Consider the following 10,569-nt stretch of genomic DNA (forward strand, 5'->3'; position numbering starts at 1 on the left):
AGTAGGGAGGTGTTGCTGCACTCAACTGAGTTTCAAACAGGTGACTCTAAGCTTTTTTTGGAAAAAAATCTGACAAAATAAGTTAGCAAAATTGAAATGAACAACCAGTTAGCCACCTCAGATTTCTGTTAAGTGGCGATGCATCAGTGCAGTCACTTCAGAATGAATAACTCACCGTTGAAGGAACTTCTAGAAAATAATCTTTTGTGTTGGGAAGACTCTTCGGCTGAGAACGTTTTATTCTCATCCATGGGGGTTAGAGACACCGTGTGATCCAGCCTGTCATTAGTACGTATCAAGAAAGAAGTGGAATAAAAGGCTTTCACTTTCGTTCAGTGCTGTGGTCTCTCCAGCTCTTACTTTGTTCATCTTTCAAATTTTTTATAACACTTATAATTTAGGCCATTTAAATAATCGGATTTACAGAATAAGTCATCAACCAGTATGTTTTGTACGCAATGGGAAATGCTCACAGCTCTCTGAGGCAAATCAGAAAACAAGACCACCTTTACCTTACAAGCATGTGAGCCGCAAGCTCGTGCAAGAATCCTCCGTACCATTGTTTTACTTTAAGGGAGCGCAGAAGACAGGGTAAAACCACTCGAGAGATTTAAAAAATAAAATTCTCCACATAAAAAGGAATATCTATTTGGCAAATGATAAAATACCAAGTGCATCAGAATAGACACTAAAGAGCTTCAGATGATTCACAACACACTTCAGGAACGGAAACCTTGTTGCAGTTCGGCAATAGATGCGTTCTGTGCTGCTAGAATGGTAACGACACGGGGTGTCTACCCACCCTGCAAGGCAGAGCACAATGGGATCTCGAGGGGCCCCAGTGCAGATGGGAATTTATGAATGGCCCCTTCTATCCTCTGAAGCAGCCTGTGTGATGGGAAATAATCCGTATGATGCCACGAGGCGGCTATTTCGAACCCGAGTCTGCATCTACTTCAGCACGCACCAGCCAGTGTGCTTCACACAGGAACGGCTCCGTCTGCCGGGTGGAAGAACTGGGGATCCAAAGTCAACCTTAGTATTTTCCTAAATGCAATTTCTAGAATGAGATTACGCTCCTTAGATTGCTTCTGATTTCTTCTGGGAAATCAGCTAGCCCATGGAAAGGCAGGCCTACCACATTCTTTTGGACCATAGGAAAGTAAAGAAGGATTTTTTTTTTTTTTTTTGCACAGAGAGTTGTTTTGGCTCATGCGCTTGTGAACATGCTGATTAAGCTACTGAGAGTCCACTCACTTTTATGTTCGCTATTGTTGTGCCATATCTTATGCTTTCCTTGTGATAAATATTTTCCATATATTTTTGTTTTAATTAAAACAAATTTATATCTTTTTCATAGAGATGCATTTCTCCATGATGTCTGTTCTCTGTATTTACAGTTGGCCAGTTTGGTAGTGGAATTTCAAAGAAATGACATCCCACTAAAAAAAAAAACAAAAACAAAAAACAGGTGCTAATTATATGTTTAGGCGTTTCCTTAATGACTTGAAATTGCATAGTTTCTGAGATACAGCATCGCACATCATCTGTTCCTTAGGTTGTGCACTCACTCAGGTTTTGGAGTAAGCAAGCCAATCACACATGGAAAGATATTTAAAATAGTTTACATAGCTGTTCTTTATGTAATATATGTTGAAATCTTTATAAGTATTTCATTTTAAAGCATCTTAAGAGCTATCGTTATGTATTAACTTACGTATAGCAGTAAGTGATTTCTTGATCATGTAACACACAGCGCAGCCTGTCACCATCAGACATGCACCGAGAAAGGAAGTTGGGATGGTGAGAAGCACATTGCCGGTATTAGTAAGGGCTCTTCCTGTTAAAAAAGCATAGAAACCCAGTGTAAATGGAATCAATGAGAGCTTCGTGGTGGTGGTTTGTTAGTTTTCTTGGCGCATGTAACTGGGTAGTCCAGGAGGTCCCCAAAGAAGCCCGGCTGGACCTGGGCTCCGTGTGTGGTCACAGCTCTGTCCCCTCCTCCAGGCTCTGGTCTCTGCTGTGTGCTGTCCTGTCTCTCTTGTGTAGAAAGACAGGGATGTCACCCCAAGTACATATCCTTAAAGGTTTTGAGCCAAAAGAGAGATATTCCTTCTTGGCATTTTAGTCTCAGATTTTGGGGTTGATTTTCACTGGTCCTGCTTGGTCACCTGCCCCATCCTGAACTGGACAACAGGGTCCAACCAGCAGCCCGGGGCAGGGCCATGTGTACCTGGATGTCTTGGGTGTTTGGATATGGGCCTCAGGAACCAGCCCACCTCACACTCCTGGAAGGGGATGCCCACGAGCGAGAGGGTGTCCTTACCAGGAGATGGACGAAGGGAATCTGAGAGCCCAACACCATGGAAGCCTACCAGAAATGACTTTCCGGAAGTTGGCCCCAATCTAACATGGAGCATGAGACACATGTTTGAGTTGGAATCAGAGTTTCACAAAATAATGCATATTTTTGATACGAAGGATAATACCTGCTAGTGCTTGATATTTCAGAAGTCCAGTGCAACAATTCTTTTGTGCTGATTCTCGCTGAGAGACATCTGGTCAACGTTCTGAGCCTCAGGTGTGGTCGGGAGAGATTTAGGAGCATGTTCATAGACCTAGAATCAATATCAAATTACTTGAGATCATTATTGACAGGAAGTGTTTCACATTTTTAAGGCGGAAACATGTTATGTAGATGAGATGGTAGCAGCAGTGTCCCACATGGTGGGGTTGGGGGCGTTTCTCTGGTTCCTGCCCTTTGGGGACATTAATCCCAGCCTCTTACTTTTGAGCACATTTGACCCTTTCCCGCACACATCTCGCTTCTCCCATCCCACTTCCCTCTCCCAGTAGGTTTGAAAAAACATAATTAAGATCTAAGAGAGTAAAGAAAACACCTCCTGGGAGGCTGTCTGTATTGTATTGCTTCATTTTAGAGAACTAGGAGCCCCAACAGCCATGTTTATTTGGAACGTTGCCCCTGACAGTCAAAAATGGGGAAAGAACCAATCGCATCTTTTGCTATAATTTGAAATTTGAGACATTGAACAATCCTGCTCTTAGCTGAGGCAAGAGGGGCCCCGTTCTGAGCACTGAGTTTCAGAAAGCCCAAATATCACATGTATGTACACACTCATGTGCACATGCAACACTCACATGTGCACACAAATGCATTGGGTCCACAACTTCTTTCACTCAGCAACTGTTGTTCAGCTCTGGTGTGATTGTTACAACCTGTAACTTAAACATTTGCTCTCTTGACCAACACTGCTCAGGTCTCAAGGAAGTAGAGTCAATATTCATTATTTGTGGACTCTGTATTTGCAGATGTGTGTACTTATTAAAATTAATTTGCAATCTTCAACTCCATACCTGTAGGACTTTTGTCTCAATAGATGTTCTCAGACATGAACAGATCAGCCACGTTTGTGTCACCTGACACACATTCCTGGCTGAGGCTGAACAAGGCGATGCCCCGTTGTCCTGTTTCTACTCTCATATTGTGAACAAGCGTCCTGCATGTGGTCTATGTACTGCCACGTTTTTTGCATTTTTGTGCTTTCTGTTGGTAATTTGGGTGTCTAAACTGGTCCCTGGACATAGTGCTGAGGTGCTGTCCATTGTTCCCAAGCACAAGAAGGTGTCACGTGCCTTATGGAGAAAATAATTGTGTTAGAAAAGCTTCATTAAGGTGTGAGTCACTGTTACAGTGCTATTCGCTGCGAGTTAATGCTGTGAGTCCAATGTTAATGTGTTTTAAATAAGGTGTCTTTAAACAGAAGCACACACAAAGCAAGGCTACATATTGGTGGTTGGATGAACATGTGACCCGAGTCTCACATGAACCCAGCTGTGTATTTCCCCAGGAGCAATGGCTCAGTGGTCACTAACTCTGTGTTTGCAGTGACTTTATAAAACACGACTGCCATGAATGAGAGCCCACTGTGTTGCACACCTCTGGTTATGCCCTCTAAACAAAAGGCAACCGTGCCCAGATGCCAGCCAGGATGGCTGGGAGTTACGCTGCTGTCCAGATCAGTGAGGGACAGCGTGGCACAGCGTGGAGAGTTTGGAACAGCAGAGACACACACAGAAGAGGAAGGGTGAATTGATAACTTGCCAAGCTTTCCTCCATGGATTCTTGTGATGGAAACTATCAGTGTCCAGCGGTGCCAGGTGTCCATTTCCATGATTCTCTTCCTGTTCCCTTTGCACCTGGCGACTATCTTCAATTTGCAACTTCAGATGATCCGTTTTACTGCTAAATTCATAGACATGGAGGCCTCCCCATGAGATGTGTGAGATAATGATGATAATTCTCTATGTTGGCAGCTGGATAGACCTGAATGCTAGAACCGAGAATAGTTTTACTTTCATCAAATTATTTACTAAGATTTTTTAAAAATGCAAAAAGAGAAAAAAAATCAGCATTGCCTAATTTTGCACCTTTCACCTCTCACAAAAATCAACTCACAGTGGATAGCAGACTTAAACCTAAGGCATGAAACTATAAGAATTCTAGGAGAAAATGTTGGAAAAACTCTTGTATACATTGGCCTAGGCAAAGAATTTATGAAGAAGACCCCCAAGGCAATCACAGCAACAACAAAAATAAATAAATGGGACCTGATCAAATTAAAAAGCTTCTGCACAGCCAAGGAAACTATCACAAGAGCAAACAGACAACCTACAGAATGGGAGAAAATATTCACATGTTACGAATCCGATAAAGGGCTGATAACTAGAATCTATATAGAACTCAGGAAAATCAGCAAGCAAACATCAAACAACCCTACCAAAAAGTGGGCAAAGGCCATGAACAGAAACTTTTCAAAAGAAGATAGACTAATGGTTAACAAACGTATGAAAAAATGCTCAACATCTCTAATCATCAGGGAAATGCAAATCAAAACAACAATGAGATATCACTTATCTCCAGTGAGAATGGCCTTTCTCAAAAAGTCCCAAAACAATAAATGCTGGCGTGGATGTGGAGAGATAGGAACATGCATACACTGCTGGTGGGACTGCAAACTAGTGCAACCTCTGTGGAAAGCAATATGGAGATACCTCAAAGAGATACAAGTAGAACTACCATTTGATCCAGCAATCCTATTACTGGGCATCTACCCAAAAGAACAAAAGATATCCTATAAAAAAGACATCTGCACTCAAATGTTTATGTCAGCACAATTCACAATTGCAAAGACTGGAAACAACCCAAGTGCCCATCAACACATGAGTGGATTAATAAAATGTGGTATATGTATACCATGGAGTTCTACTCAGCCATAAAACACAATGGTGATACAGCACCTCTTGTATTTTCCTGGATAGAGCTGGAACCCATTCTACTAAGTGAAGCATCCCAAGAATGGAAAAACAAGTACCACATGTACTGACCATCAAATTGGTTTTAACTGACCAACACTTAAGGGCACATATAATAATAACATTCACTGGGTGTTGGGCAGATGGGAGGGGGGGAAAGGATGGGTATATACACACGTAATGGGTGTGGGTCATACTGTCTGAGGGATGGACATGCTTGAAGCTCTGACTCGGGTGGGGCAAGGGCAATATATGTAACCTAAACATTTGTACCCCCGTAATATGCTGAAATAAAAAAGAAAAAAGGTAAATAAAATTCTATATTCATGATTATAAGTGGAATTTTCCTTTTAATTTGAATAGTTTTAATTGTTTTAAAAGTAACTTTGAAAACACATTTGAAAATAATTTCAATTCTTCAGATATTTACACTTGAAGTGTCATTTTGATGAGAATATAATCAGAAGGAAAACACTCAAGAGTACGGGGCCCAAGGGACATGGAATTAGGAGGATTGCAGAGGAGTTTCCCTTTTTCGGGTCTGGGTTAGCTACAGAATTACAGTGTTTATTGTGCTGGGAATCTTCCTGTAGATAGAAAAACTAAACTCCCATGTAACTAACCATCTGTCTTTCTGATTCAGAGGGGTTTGCCCTGGAAAGTGCAGATGAGCTTCGCAGGAGGGGACGCAAAATGCCGCACGACTAAGGCAATAAAACCGCACGAGGGGGCAGAGCTGCAGAGAACACAGGAGGGAAGTCGCCGGAACACCAGGCTCCCGGGAGCAGCTCACGTCCCCCACGCACAGGGAGACACGTGAAGACCAACGTGAGGGGGCCTGGGTCTTATTCTTGTGTTTCTGGCCACACGGCCTCCCCCTGCCTGTTTCAATTCCCTTTGAACAAACATGAAAAGTACTTAGAAACACAAAACCAGTTCTTCATCAATATTTACAAAACAAGTTTCATCTTGGCAAAGGTTTCTGAAAACCTCTATAATAATATGCCTTCTGTTTTCTGACTTCAGGTATAATCCAGTTCAAGGCTCTATAATAATAAGTGATAACTTGGAGATGTCATGATGATGGTATTTTTATTTTTAAGGGCCACTCCTCATTACGCTTTTTATTACAGTAACACCACTGGGTTTTGCAGGGAGGGGGGCGCAGCGCAGGTCAGATATTCGACGTGGACCCAGGAAAACACAGAAAAGGTGGGAGAAATAAGAAGGTGGGAGAAATAAGAAGGTGGGCATGTCGTGAGTGCCTTGATGTCCCAGCCCCAGATCCCAAGTGTCATATCCCGGCCAGGGAGGGGCAGAGGCCAAGAGGAGCTGGAGGGGTCACGCCGTCTTCCCCGCCTGCAGGTGGGTGGCAGAACTTGACTCAACTGGGAGCGGCATCTTTGTTGGTGCAGCTGTCACTGTTTTGATTATCGCACTACTGCCCGAGCTGATGGATGATTCCAGTGGAGACAGGGGGGCCGGAGAGTCCTGGATTCTGTGGGCGGTCTGGCTTGAATCGTGGCCGAGTGTGGGCTGAGCTGCACGTGCGGCTGGGGAAGCCGCCTGCCAGAGGAAGCGTGTTCTGTGGCCCTTTCCGTGGCTGTGCCGGGGGATTTCTTGAGTGAGGCAGCCCTCAGTGTTGCCTCGCTGTTTTCACGTAACTTATTTCTTATTAGAAACACTCAAACCATCCCTTTCCTGAGTCCACTTTGTCCCATGGCTGGAGGATACGTGGCACACCCAGTTTGCTCTGAGCACCTGCACGGGAAACCCGGAGCCGCGCGTTGACCTGTTGCTCAGCCGAAAACCTGAAAGTGGAAGTTTGAGGGGACGTGCACGAGGCCTCTCTCTGGCACCGAGACAGCTGACCTGGAACGCCACAGGGATTCCAGTTTGCATGAGGATGAGTCGCCGAGACAATCACCCCCTCGGGGGTCCGGGGCTTCCCAAGCCAAGGCTGAATGGAAGGCAGCCGGGACCACTCCCGCGAGGCTGGGGCTGGGAACATGCAACTTTCTGATTAAGAAGTTCCACATGCAACTTTCTGATTAAGAAGCAATCAATTAAAATCAATCCCTCCATTCCATACCGAAGTGCCGTGACGCAGGCGGCATCTCAGGGCTTGCGTCTGGCGTTAGGGGAGGCTGTGAAATTGCACAGCAATAAATAACAAAGTGCTGAGATTAAAATCTCTCATCCTTATTCCCAAATTGATTTTTAAAAATAATGAGGGTTATTATTTATATAATGATTGGGCAAAACTTAAAGTTCATCAAAATGTCTGAGCCTTTGATTTATTTTTTTAACTGAATTTTCAGTGAAACGGGTCTCTATTATCCAAACGTGTAGACGCAGGTGTCTGTTTTGAGCCACATGCATTGCTTGGATGTCAGTCCTGGCTTCACGGCAACAGGAACTGGCATCTGTACCTGTGAATGGCTGGGGTGGAAAGTTGGTAAGAGCCGTGTTTCACACTGTGTCTGCCTACTGGAGTTCAGAATAAACTTGCTGACATCTCCCGCGTGAGCAGGTTCAAGTCCAGTATTTTGCGAATCCCCTTGACGCTGGGATGAAGCCAGTGGACATGATGCATCGGTGGTCACTTTCTGGAATGACGGTCCTGTCTCCAAACACAAACCAGAGGACATGTGGGAGCCATTTCTAGCATTTTCAGTGCTAGGAAAAAATTGCGTGAAATGTCTGGAAAATGCATTTATTCTATGTAGACCTGTCCTCTATTTCTACCGCAGCCTGTTAAAGGGTCCTGCAAATATGTGGGGCAAATTGTGGCTCAGAGTCTTCAGATGGAAGGAACCTGGGTGGAGAACCACTGGGGGCTTGGACACACCCAGCCCCCCAGACTCCTGCTCCTCTCTGGGCTCCCTCATGCCCTGCGGAGTTACTGGGGCCTCCTTCCGACCCTCTGAGCTCCCACAGGTGACACTGGGCAACGCTAACATGTCCCTGTTCTCTTCCTGGGCATATGTCATATTATCCCAGAGCTACGGATTCTGATGGCTTGTTTAATAACACAGACTGTTCTGAAACATAATCTACTTCCATGTTGAAATACAGAAACGTCTGGAGTGATTTAACACTCACTCTGCTATTCTGCTTTCGAACCGAACTCTTAATTATCCCGGGGACAGTCACAAGTCAGGCCTATCAGTTATGGCTCACACTGAGAAGTGAGAATTCCAGCTAAACTCGTAAGACACGCAACCAGACGAGAACAGCCAACTGACCAGATGGCCAGAGACAGCACCAAAGCAGGGAACTCTCGTCCCAAGAAGAGCCAGAGATCATAAGTGTCTACCTAACAACTTTGAAAAAACAAACCAGACAGAGAACAGAGCCAGGTCTTAATGTTGACATTTCTCAGAAATATTTGTGGAAATATGTCATTGTACCGAGCACAAGCGGGGTGGGTCAGACCTGTGAAGACGCAGTTTACCTGGCTGTCCGAGAGCTCCGGGACTCAAGTCGCTCTGTCAGGGAAATCCGAGTCCCCACACCAAAGATGTCAGGGTGGGAGGCATCCTCCGTTCCCGGTGTGTTCTTGGCCAAGGAATGACCAGACTATTATCCTGGTCTTCTGACTCCTTTCCTGGAGAGTAAAACAGGCCTGTCTGTGTGAGGGGTGAGAGCCAGACCCACCCACCCTCTCGCTCTGAAGTCTCGGGTTGTTTCCTTTTACTGGCCCAGTCTGGGGCCGGCTCTCGCGAGGTGCGGGGTGTTAGCAAATGATCAGCAGGTGTCCTCAAATTCCACGCCTGTACACAAGCTCGCTCTGAGGAAGCCCACCTGCGGGGCAGGATGACCTGCAAGGCAGATTCAAGCTAAGGACATATTAGTTACCCTTAGGCTACTCTAGGTCACTTTCTAAATCCCGTCATGGCCGGGTGGGGCACTCCCGGATTGACACAGCGTTCCCTCCTGCCCCAGGTGTAGTGGCTGCTCGAGACGGCACCAACGCAGGGCGCCCTGGTCCCGAGAAGAGCCGAGATCCTAACTATCTACCTAACAACTTTGAACAAACAAGAATAATCCACAATTTGTAAAGAGGCAGTCCACACTGGATAATTATTTTACCTTTGTGTGTTCTTTCTTGATAATATTATATTTAAAATTAAAGGTGGTTGGGTTCTGCAGCTGCTATGAGACAATTTATGAATTTTTTTTTTTTTTTTTTTAGAATGAAATGTGTATTCAGCGTTTCAGACACTAGAGGGAAGCAGGTGACTGGGCTAAGCCTCCGCAGGTCTGAGAGGGAGGGACAAGGAAAGGAAGAGAGAGGAAGAGAGAGGGAGAGAGAGGAAGAGAGAGGGGCAGAAGGAGGGTGGAAGAGGGAGGGAGGGAGAAGGTGGGGGAAAGAGAAGCATAAAACCCGAGTGCTTCTCTGGGATAACGCCCTTTTTTAGTGGTTTTTCCCCATTGTTCTCTCCTTTCTTTCTTTCCCTCCCTCTCTCCTCACCTTCCTCTCATACTTCACCTGTTTTTCTTATAATGGTGATCTTCTTAACAGCTCAAAAGAAAACTGTTTCCCAGGCACTTAGAGAACCAGGGACGGGAGCCCGTCCTGGCCGTGAGGGCCACGCGCAGTCTGCGCTCGCGGTTCCTGGTTCGGGGCCCGAGCACAGTCCCAAAGCGCGTCACGTCAGCAGGACGTCGTTTCCGGGGCCTTTCCTCTCCGTTTGCCTCCTGTTCTCTCTTGCAGGTGAGATGTTTCCCTCCGACGTCCTTGGGAAGCTGAGGCCCCACGGGAAACAGTGCTCAGTGTTTGCTATTATTATTATTTATTGTTATCATTAATTCCAGTTACTTTAAAATCCTATTTCTTGTTAAAACAGGTTGGAATTATTGCACTGATGATCCTTCCATTCTCCCTTCTAGGTTACACAATGTTGCAGACGGTGAGAACGAGGGTTCCTGTTCGACATTTAGCAGAATCACCTGACCGAGGCATTTAGGAAAAAGAAATGTCTGTTTAAATCTATGTGTATCCAGCTTAAAATGAATCCTCCACTCTACAAAATCGACACACTTTCACCTTCTTGATTGCCAGAAAGTAATGTTGTAGCACAGAATATAGTTCATAATAAAACTTTGACTTAGCGCGTCAGGTTTCTGACACCTCTAACCCTCCGCTGCCCCGTCGGGCAGTTTCTGGCCATGTGTGGCCTGCCCAGGTCGAGATGAACTGTTAGTGGAAAACACACACCGGATTTGGAG

The 10,569-nt window shown here is 45.2% G+C and overlaps 1 long non-coding RNA gene across 1 annotated transcript; it reads right to left on the reverse strand.

Annotated features, from left to right (window-relative positions):
• Window positions 1-3,913: 3,913 nt before the first annotated feature.
• LOC123623339 lies at window positions 3,914-10,020 on the reverse strand. The gene is made up of 3 exons (XR_006729835.1): window positions 9,830-10,020; window positions 8,792-8,944; window positions 3,914-4,352 (listed from the first exon to the last, which is right to left on the reverse strand). It is a non-coding gene; the product is annotated as an uncharacterized LOC123623339 (long non-coding RNA).
• Window positions 10,021-10,569: the final 549 nt, after the last annotated feature.

The sequence above is a fragment of the Lemur catta genome, chromosome 18, assembly GCF_020740605.2.
Source record: "Lemur catta isolate mLemCat1 chromosome 18, mLemCat1.pri, whole genome shotgun sequence".
Classification (NCBI taxonomy): domain Eukaryota; kingdom Metazoa; phylum Chordata; class Mammalia; order Primates; family Lemuridae; genus Lemur; species Lemur catta.